General features: G+C 47.9%; 1 long non-coding RNA gene across 4 annotated transcripts in view; it reads left to right on the forward strand.

Annotated features, from left to right (window-relative positions):
* The first annotated feature begins 883 nt into the window (after positions 1-883).
* Positions 884-9,786, forward strand: part of LOC132456516 (uncharacterized) — a 91,980-nt gene continuing 83,077 nt past the window's right edge. Inside the window, exons 1-7 of one of the 4 annotated variants that reach the window (XR_009525506.1) lie at positions 884-2,143; positions 2,367-2,468; positions 2,803-2,981; positions 3,130-3,210; positions 3,305-3,383; positions 3,457-3,719; positions 3,898-4,331. This is a non-coding gene — a long non-coding RNA (uncharacterized LOC132456516). Of the gene's footprint in view, positions 2,144-2,366; positions 2,469-2,802; positions 2,982-3,129; positions 3,211-3,304; positions 3,384-3,456; positions 3,720-3,897; positions 4,332-9,786 lie in introns of those variants that run through there. The other 3 variants (XR_009525503.1, XR_009525505.1, XR_009525504.1) reach the window with 3 other exon arrangements.

The following is a 9,786-nucleotide window of genomic DNA, read 5'->3' on the forward strand; positions in this document are numbered from 1 at the left end:
CAAGGAGAGTGACGTTGGAAATGGACCTAAATGGATATTCAAGATGACCTTCAGACCTGTAATGAGACGGCTCTTCCTAACAGGCTGGATTGATGGAGAGCCCTGTGGATCTTGTCTTGCTCTCAGTTGCACGTCTTCTCAGGCTGAACTGTACTTGTTTCGGACAGGACTAGCTGAACGATTGGTTCCCTTAAATCAGAACCAATCTGGGAACTCCAACTAGTGCACTCTTCGAGCTGAAGTTGTGCTCTTCAGCTGAGGAGGTAAGGAAACCTTCACTGGGGCTTCAAGGTGTAAGAGGAGAATGTTTCAATGTGTTCATGGTACTCTGATGAAGACCGTTGTTGTGTTCCACTGGCTGAGAGGAAGAACCCTCACATCTTCCACTTGGCCTTTCTCCTCTGAGAATCCTGGCGCCATCTTGAAGGATATTCCAGCTCATGTAACTGATGTCACGACAGATTCTCAGACACTTGGTTTCTCCTGAGGGGCGTGTCTATAGAACCGAAGACTTCAGAAAATACTTTATCCCAGCATGCATCTCTGCTCACTCTGACCACATCCCCATGAGTAGGATTCAACACTCTAGTGATGGAAATGTAGAGTTTTATAAGTAACGAGGGAGCAGACAAAGGTGGTTGGAATACGATAGCGTGTCAAGTCTGTAAATCTTTAAACCATGAAGATGGTTGGATAGTTCAGGAATTGGGCTTCTATTTATTATGGGCGGTCCTTTCGCTCAGATGCCCACTTCTCACTGGACCTGTACATGTGTTGGCTGGCTGGCATGATTTGCTGTTGGTGATGAGGCGTCAGGGTGACGTTGCAGGGCTATGGTCGTCTCTCTGTGAGCTCAACGTTTAGATGTGCTCTCTATGGTTTGTACCCTGAATAATATCGATAGTTGTAAAATGTAGACAGGGTTTTGTATTGAATGATTTTAGGTTTAAAGTTGTTGTGGGACGTACATGGTAGTTTGGTTCTTCGTACGGTTTTGAGTGATATAACTTGTACACACTGGGTGCATAATAATGTAAAGGTACACTGAATAGTAGTAATCACCAACAGCAACAAATAGATCTCCACAAGGTAAGTCTGTTGGCTGTATTTTAATGAAGACCATCGCTGGACTTCAGGATCTTCCTCCGTTCAGCTCAAGGTGAGGCGCTGGTTATGTTTTTTCTTTGGTTGGTTCCGGCCGGAATGTTCGGATTCCGGTCGGACGGTTTGTGCTTCCCGCCGTGGAAGGTTCTGAGTGCGGTCACTTGATTTAGTCCCAATGGTTAGCATAGAATGTTGTAGTCTTGACAACCATAAGAAACTACCTGGCAGTTAGTTGGACAGGAGTCCCCTGAGGGAGTCTGGCGGAACGTTCTGGATTGTATTTGCGTGACCTCGAGCCGTTGCCAACGGAAACTATTTTTTCAGTCGTTTCCATTGGGAATTGTTCCCTTATCTTAAGCAACTTAAGTTTGATATTAAATACATACTGACACGTACGTCGTACAATATGTTGATAATTTCCGATGGTTGCGGCGTACTTATAACCACGATGACGTGACGGGACTCTCGCTGCGTACAAAACGGCGTTCTACTTGCGGGCCCATTTTTGACATCAGTGAAGGCTGAAGATCATTTCAAGGTGGAAGACAATTTGACATTTCTTCAACGGAACCTAGCACCTGAATATGGCAGAGTATATTTGATTTAATATTGATACTGCTTAGTGTTCTTTGTTACTTCAGCTTTTGTACGTTCTAAATATCTGCTGTCATTAATTGCCACAGAAGTTAAACCCTACCCAATGGAATGACGTTAAACAATGACTTTGGTGCAGAGTTACCAACTGGATAATATCAAAGCTAAAATAATGGCCGTCCTTCCCACATGTTACAAATGAAGATACTCTAGAACTGTACAATCTTAAAAAGGTAACATGTAGTTTGTCCCAAGGTGTCTGCCTCCTCACCCAGAGCAAGACCTCCATCTCCTTACCCAGAGCCAGACCTCCACCTCCTCAGCCAGAGCCAGACCTCCACCTCCTCAGCCAGAGCCAGACCTCCACCTCCTCAGCCAGAGCCAGACCTCCACCTCCTCACCCAGAGCCAGACCTCCACCTCCTGTCAGAAGTCCTCCAGAACAGGTCAGTGCTCTGTGAGTAGAGGCTTCTCAGGTCAGTTTCAATGCATGGCCTGAACCACTTTTAACTTGTGGACTGCTCCGTCTTCATTCTCAAAAACGGGATGCTCAAGTCTTTTCTAGCCTTGAGTTATAAAATAATAGTTCAATTAATTGTGTAACTCGGTTTCGGTTGAGTCAATTAAGTTTATTATTGGGCAAATGCTGATATAAATCTGCTGCTGTAGCTGAAAGGCGAGGCTGAGAGGCTGGGGACCGGAGGCTTGTGGTGCCAGGATGGACCGGAGACTGAGGCTGGAGACCAGGGGCCTGCAGCACCGGACCAGAGGGTAACCGTCACCAAGCTCATCTGAAACACTAAAATCCACGCTAGTTTAGGTCTGGTTTTGACCATCTTATGACTTTAAATCTGTGCCAAGCTGTGATTTGAGTTAATTCATACGGGGGTTATGTAGGAGTCATATGAGCCATTATTGTTACTATTACTGCTACGACCGTAGTGGATGAATTGCTGAACGCGACAATCTGCAGACGTTGTTTAATTTAAGTGTTTAATATGTTTAAATTTGTCTTCCATTTTACAAGTGAACCTCAGATGCAGGAGGTGGGGTGTGTTGCGTCCCCGGGTGATTTACTGCTGAGGCCAACTGTGTTTGTAACCAGACCAGGAATCCATGGCTGAAGGAGCTGATGAAGGAGCTGATGGAGGAGCCGTGCTGCTGATGGAGGAGCCGTGCTGGAGGAGCTGATGGAGGAGCCGAGCTGATGGAGGAGCCGTGCTGAAGGAGCTGATGGAGGAGTCGTGTTGAAGGCCCTGCCTGGTGGAGGTTGTCTGTCGTGGGGTAGATGGAGCTTGACTCTGAAGTGATCATCACACTCGCTGCCACTTCTCGTAGAATACCACAAACTACCGGTGTTTGTACCATATATACCAGATGACTACATCTGTTTTACCACATGTTGAAGCAAGACTTCCGCTGTTTGTTCCAGACCAGGACTCTGTCTGAGGAGAGCTGCTGGAGGAGCTGAGACGCTGGAGGACGACTAGGAATCGCCCAACAAGGATTCCTCGTAAGTTTGTTTACTTGCATGGTTGACTTAAAGGGCAACATACAGCTGTTACTTTGACATGTGGTAATCAACTACCGCTGTGTTTTCTTACTAGAACGTGTTTCTGGAGCGGAGGCGAGTTGGTAGGGGAGCCGTGAATCTGGAGGATGACCATCACTCTACCAACAAGGATTGTAAGTTTGTATTAAAATAAGAAAGTGGAAATAAAGGGCTTAAAAATAAGACAAACTACATGTTTGTTAGCAGACGTTAGGGCCAGACTTGCGCTGTTTGTTCCAGACCAGGACTCTGGCTGAGGAGAGCTGTTGTTACGTGCCATTAGAGCCCAACTACTCCTGTGTTTGCTACCTTACATTAGAGACAAACTACTACTGTGTTTGTTACCTTACATTAGAGACGAATTACGTTTGTAACCAGACCAGAAATCTGGAGGACTGATGGGGAAGACGTACATCTGGAAGGCAAATCCTGAGGACGATCAGGACTCTACCATCAAGGATTCCTCGTAAGTTGGGGGTTCAACTCTCGAACCAACATTGCCGGGTTCAAGTCCTCAGAATACAGTGATGCGTCCTTGAGCAAGGCGCACTAAAGCCTGCCTGCTCCTTAATGACGTCTCTTTGATTCAGATAATGTTGCATCTTTTGAATATTGAACCTAATCCATGTCCTTGTTTGGTCCGGGCAGACACACCTGAGCTGAACCTCACCTGATCCTGTTTGGTCGGGGGTAGAATCACCTGAGCTGAACCCGCCCTGATCCTGACATCCTGCAGGTCCCGTCTCCTCAGTTCATCTGCGCCTCGCCTCCAGAAGACTTGCTGAGCTCAGCGGTCTGAGGCGGATCAATGACCTCCAGTGGGAGTGATCTTCTTGACCCCACATGTAACCGTGTGCTTCCACACGCCTTTCCCTCACGTCTGTCACTAACCTCACTCCTTCACTACTCTCTACTGCTTCCTCTTCTTCTTCCTTCTCTGTGGTTCGAACCTTTACACTGAAGGCGCGTCTTCCTGCCCTCAGAGGGTTCAGCGTTAGGGTTGAGAGTCAGGGTTTAGAGTCAGGGACAGAGCTGGTCAGGGAGGACTGCTTTACACAAACCTCTTCACTTGCTTTCGGAATTGTGGTGACAATTTGAAAAGATTAATTTGGGAAAATGTTTTTCCTCTGCTTTCCTGTACAAAATTGTATTAAACTTCTGTCAAGTGTTTTTGTTTATATATTAAAATCCCACATTGACTTCTACATGTTTGGTGCGGTTCATTTTATTGTCCTTTAACTTGGTTAATGTCAAGCTAAACTCCCGCAATACATTTAATATGCATGATTGTTATTCAGCAATGTTCACATAATCCATTTTGTAAATATATGAAACCTCCATATTACTACTAATACAAGCCTATTCATGTAATTAACAATGTACATACTGCCCCGCAGGCCATTCTCTGCTACTACAACACTTTCAAACCACCATCCCGTCTCACATCAATGTGCTATAGCTACGTTTGCTCGGAAAATGTATTTGGTGTGAGACTGTTGTCCAGCAGAGGGAGCTGTCATACACCTTAATTATACAGGGATGTCTGTGTATTTACATTGTAGAATGTTCATGTGCTGGTCTAGTTTGTCTGCAAAGTGAAAAATAATAGAACAGTTCACCAGATCTGAGGTCAGATGCGGTCAGATTTTGGATCATGAATGTATTGAGTGAACGACGTCTGAGCTAAATATTAACCACCAGGAACTTGGTGTGTTTCCTGGAGCACGGAGGACGGCAGGACGCGTGTTTACCTGGTCGATTAGGCGCTGAACGCAGACCCTGAACCCAGACATCCTAATCACAGACCCTCTGTTTAATTATCCCTGAATATAATTTTTGGGTTAAAAAAATAAATGTAAAAATATTTATAATTATTTATAAGTAGCCTAGTCTAGATAGTCCTTCTGGCAAGAGAAAGTTTAAATACATAACCTTTTTAACACCTCAAGTGAATTAACCTATCCTATCCCCAGTCAGATGTGTGTGTGTGTGTAAAGTCTGTCTCACTTGTATTCATTTTACTCTGAAATACATTAACTTGAATGAAACTATAGACATTGGGGGATAAGCAGCACAGCAGTCAGCTAGCTATTTTAAGCTACAATAAAGTGTGTGTTTTGTTTATTGAGGTGAAGCATTATGAATTTTTTTTCATGCAAAATAAAGCATAGAAATAATTTTGGCATTTTCATTTTCCGTCTGGGCTTAGCCTAGCCTGGCTCCGCCCGCCTAAGTACTTCCGCTCAATTTGAATTTCCCTTCAGTACTAGGTCTGGACCTGCTGTATGTAATTTGGTTTTCTGGTGCCGCCACAGCGGCGCCCAATCACTCTCTGTACAAATGAAATGAAGTGAAGTACGAGAGTCTGGTAGAACCAGGCTAGGCTTAGCCCCGGATGTTAATGAGACCTAGAAACACCCCTGCCGTCGACGGCGTTCCCATCGACGGGCCGGACGTCAGTTGGCGGAGGACGGGGTCCGACGGATGACAGGGGGCCACAAAGGGCCTCCAACGCCCCCCACTCCAGCTCACACTGAGCCAGTATCCTGTGTACTTATACTCATACTGAGCCAGTATCCTGGGTACTTATACTCATACTTAGGCAGTGTCCTGTCTACTTATACTCGTTGGCATCACAAGGCTGTTTTATTCAGGGCTAAAGCGCCGGATATTAGTTAATTAGCTCCGAACATAATTCTTGGGTAAAAATAAATAAAATAAAAGAATATTTTTCTCTATATATAAATATATATTATATATATATATATATATATATATATATATATATATATATATAGTCCCACTTGCATTTATTTTACTCTGAAATAACTTGAATAGAACTTTAGATGTTTGGGGATAAGCAGCAAAGCAGTCAGGGAGCTATTTAAAGCTATAATAAACCGTGTATTTTGTTTATTTAGGTAAAGCATTCAGAAAAAATTTGCATGCACAATAAAGCAGACAAAAAATCTATGTTTTTTTGTATGCCCAAAGGGATACTTTTCTTTTCCCTCTGGGCTAAGCCCCGGATGTTTATGAAACCTAGAATCGCCCCTGGTCTTCATCATCAACCGTTCAACCGGCATAACGAAGGCTTGGCATTAGGCTTACACTCACACTACTTAACGTTATTGTATCCCACATCCTGCAGGTGGCCGTTGATCCGTCTCCTCAGACGTTGATGGGACGGAACTCCAATGAGTCGCCGGGTCTGTTCATTTGTTTATGCGTCCATCCATCGTTTTCCCTGCTGCGACACCACCACCAGTAAGAGCCTGCGGTTTCCACCCGGCAGTACCAGGCGCGGCCGCTGGGTGTCGCTGTCACCGCGTTGGAAAGCCACCGCAGGAGAGCGAGATCACTGGAGCGGTTAATGCGGCAGCGAGTCCCCCGGTCATGGTGCGTCGCTCGCCCGCACTAACCAGGGCAGTTCCGGAGGGGGGTGGCGGTACGGTGGGATCCGCAGAGCCGCCGGAGCCACTGCGGTTTCTCTCCGTTTGCTGTATTATATCACCCAGCAGCAGGCAGATTACGATCCACACGCATCTCTCCGGCAGCGGCTGGCTCCTATAGAACCACGTGATAAGCTGCGCAGTTAATATTAATATCCTTTATAATGACTCATTATTATTATTGATCATAGCAATAATAATGATAATCATTACAATACATATTTAGAAAAATGGCATTTGCTTTAGTTCAGAGTGTTGAGGGATCAATAGCAAGGAGATGGGGAAATGAAGGCGCAGGTTTGATTCCCAGCAGCAGAGGCCTGTGCCCCAAGTTCCCTTTGGCCTGGTGCTGCCCGGAACGATAAGCTGCTATATGAATCATAATTAATACCATCGGTGTGTGAGAGTCATAGAGCAGAGCCGGAGGTATTATTAATGAGGTTTTACCTACTCCAGTAATGCTATAGCGTTAATAAGATAAGTGTGTGTGAGAGAGAGAGAGAGAGGGGAGAGAGAGAGAGAGAGAGAGAGAGAGAGGGGAGAGAGAGAGAGGGAGAGAGAGAGAGAGAGAGAGAGGGGAGAGAGAGTGAGAGAGAGAGAGGGAGAGAGAGAGAGAGAGAGAGAGAGAGAGAGAGAGAGGGGAGAGAGAGAGAGATAGAGGGGAGAGAGAGGGAAGAGAGAGAGAGGGGGAGAGAGAGAGAGAGAGAGAGAGAGAGAGAGAGAGAGAGAGAGAGAGGGGAGAGAGAGAGAGAGAGAGGGGAGAGAGAGGGGAGAGAGAGAGAGGGGAGAGAGAGAGAGAGAGAGAGAGAGAGAGAGAGAGAGAGAGGGGAGAGAGCGGGGAGAGAGAGAGAGAGAGAGAGAGAGAGAGAGAGAGAGAGAGAGAGAGAGAGAGAAGGACCAGGTCGTCCCCACACACTGTCCCAGCGGAGAGGTGAGGAGTGAAACGGTCGACTCAGAGGCCAGGCACGAGGGTCAGGTGGTCCTGTTGGCACAGAGCCAGGTCACCGAGGTCAGCAGCCCTAGCGATGAGAGACTCAGTGTCTGTAGTCTCCACCAGTGGCTCCGGACCCCCTGGGGGTCAAAACTGACGGTGGTTTGGCCCAGATGTCGGGGGTCAGAGACGATGGTTTGGCCCAGATGTCGGGGGTCAGAGACGATGGTTTGGCCCAGATGTCGGGGGTCAGAGACGATGGTTTGGTCCAGATGTTGGGGGTCAGAGACGATGGTTTGGCCCAGATGTTGGGGGTCAGAGACGATGGTTTGGTCCAGATGTTGGGGGTCAGAGACGATGGTTTGGCCCAGATGTTGGGGGTCAGAGACGATGGTTTGGTCCAGATGTTGGGGGTCAGAGACGATGGTTTGGTCCAGATGTCGGGGTCAGAGACGATGGTTTCGGTCCAGATGTCGGGGGTGAGAGACGTTGGTTTGGTCCAGATGTCGGGGGTCAGAGACGATGGTTTGGTCCAGATGTCGGGGGTCAGAGACGATGGTTTGGTCCAGATGTCGGGGGTCAGAGACGATGGTTTGGTCCAGATGTGGGGGGTCAGAGACGATGGTTTGGTCCAGATGTCGGGGGTCAGAGACGATGGTTCGGTCCAGATGTTGGGGTTTAGAGACGATGGTTTGGCCCAGATGTTGGGGGTCAGAGATGATGGTTCGGTCCAGATGTTGGGGGTCAGAGACGATGGTTTGGTCCAGATGTTGGGGGTCAGAGACGATGGTTTGGTTCAGATGTTGGGGGTCAGAGACGATGGTTTGGTCCAGATGTTGGGGGTCAGAGACGATGGTTTGGTCCAGATGTCGGGGTCAGAGACGATGGTTTCGGTCCAGATGTCGGGGGTCAGAGACGTTGGTTTGGTCCAGATGTCGGGGGTCAGAGACGATGGTTTGGTCCAGATGTCGGGGGTCAGAGACGATGGTTTGGTCCAGATGTCGGGGGTCAGAGACGATGGTTTGGTCCAGATGTGGGGGGTCAGAGACGATGGTTTGGTCCAGATGTCGGGGGTCAGAGACGATGGTTCGGTCCAGATGTCGGGGGTCAGAGACGATGGTTCGGTCCAGATGTTGGGGTTTAGAGACGATGGTTTGGCCCAGATGTTGGGGGTCAGAGATGATGGTTCGGTCCAGATGTTGGGGGTCAGAGACGATGGTTTGGTCCAGATGTTGGGGGTCAGAGACGATGGTTTGGTCCACATGTTGGTGGGGGAGCGATGCACAACAGCGGGAGGGCAAAAGACCTGAGCCCCCTGAGTCTAGAAGGTGGGCTGTGTCGTCATGGTGAGCGGTGCCATGGGGGTCCCCACACGACGACCCCCAGGCAGCAGGAGGCGGGCTCAGGCACACGCTGGCATCACTGTCTCCCCCGACAACCCTGCCTCGCCCCGTCTCATCGCCATGGCCACTGCTCTCATCCTGCTTTTGGACGACCCAAGGTCCTCTGAGACTAAGGACAAGCCCACTCCGTCTCCGTGGAACCCGTCCTGTTCCCTGATTGGCCGGCGGATCACACCACTCCTGTTGCCATAGGACGAGCCCATGAAGATGCATGCTAGGTACGCAGCATGCTAGTCGGTTTAGCATGTCAGCTTATTTAGCATGCTACCGATCATTGTACCTTAAGGCGCTTTGATTGATAGATTATTAGCATGTTAGGGTACTTTGCATGCTTCAGTACTACCAACGGCTAAGCTAATTGCAGTGTGGGAGAGCATTGGCGTAGCGAGCATGATAGGGTACTTGCATCGCCTTCTTGGTCATTAGTATGCTAGGTTTTCTCACGATGCTAACACAGTTGCTAGCAGCACAGCATGCTACTTAGCATAGGACGGATCGTTGCATTTTATGGTGCTTTGCATGGTACTTTGAATGCTAGGGTACCTAACGTGCCGTAGCATGCTAGGCGACTTAGCATGAGTGTGTCCCTAGCATGCTATGCCACATGACATGTTAGCCTGCTTCCAAAGCACAGGCGATACAGAGCTCTTCCTCCTTGGTTAATTCAGATCCGCGCTGGTAATGAAACTGGTAATGACCTAGAATTAAACCCTGTACAATTAGCAGGGTAACGTTCAGGCCAGGGAACTCA

The sequence above is a fragment of the Gadus macrocephalus genome, chromosome 4 (genome assembly GCF_031168955.1).
Source record: "Gadus macrocephalus chromosome 4, ASM3116895v1".
NCBI lineage: Eukaryota > Metazoa > Chordata > Actinopteri > Gadiformes > Gadidae > Gadus > Gadus macrocephalus.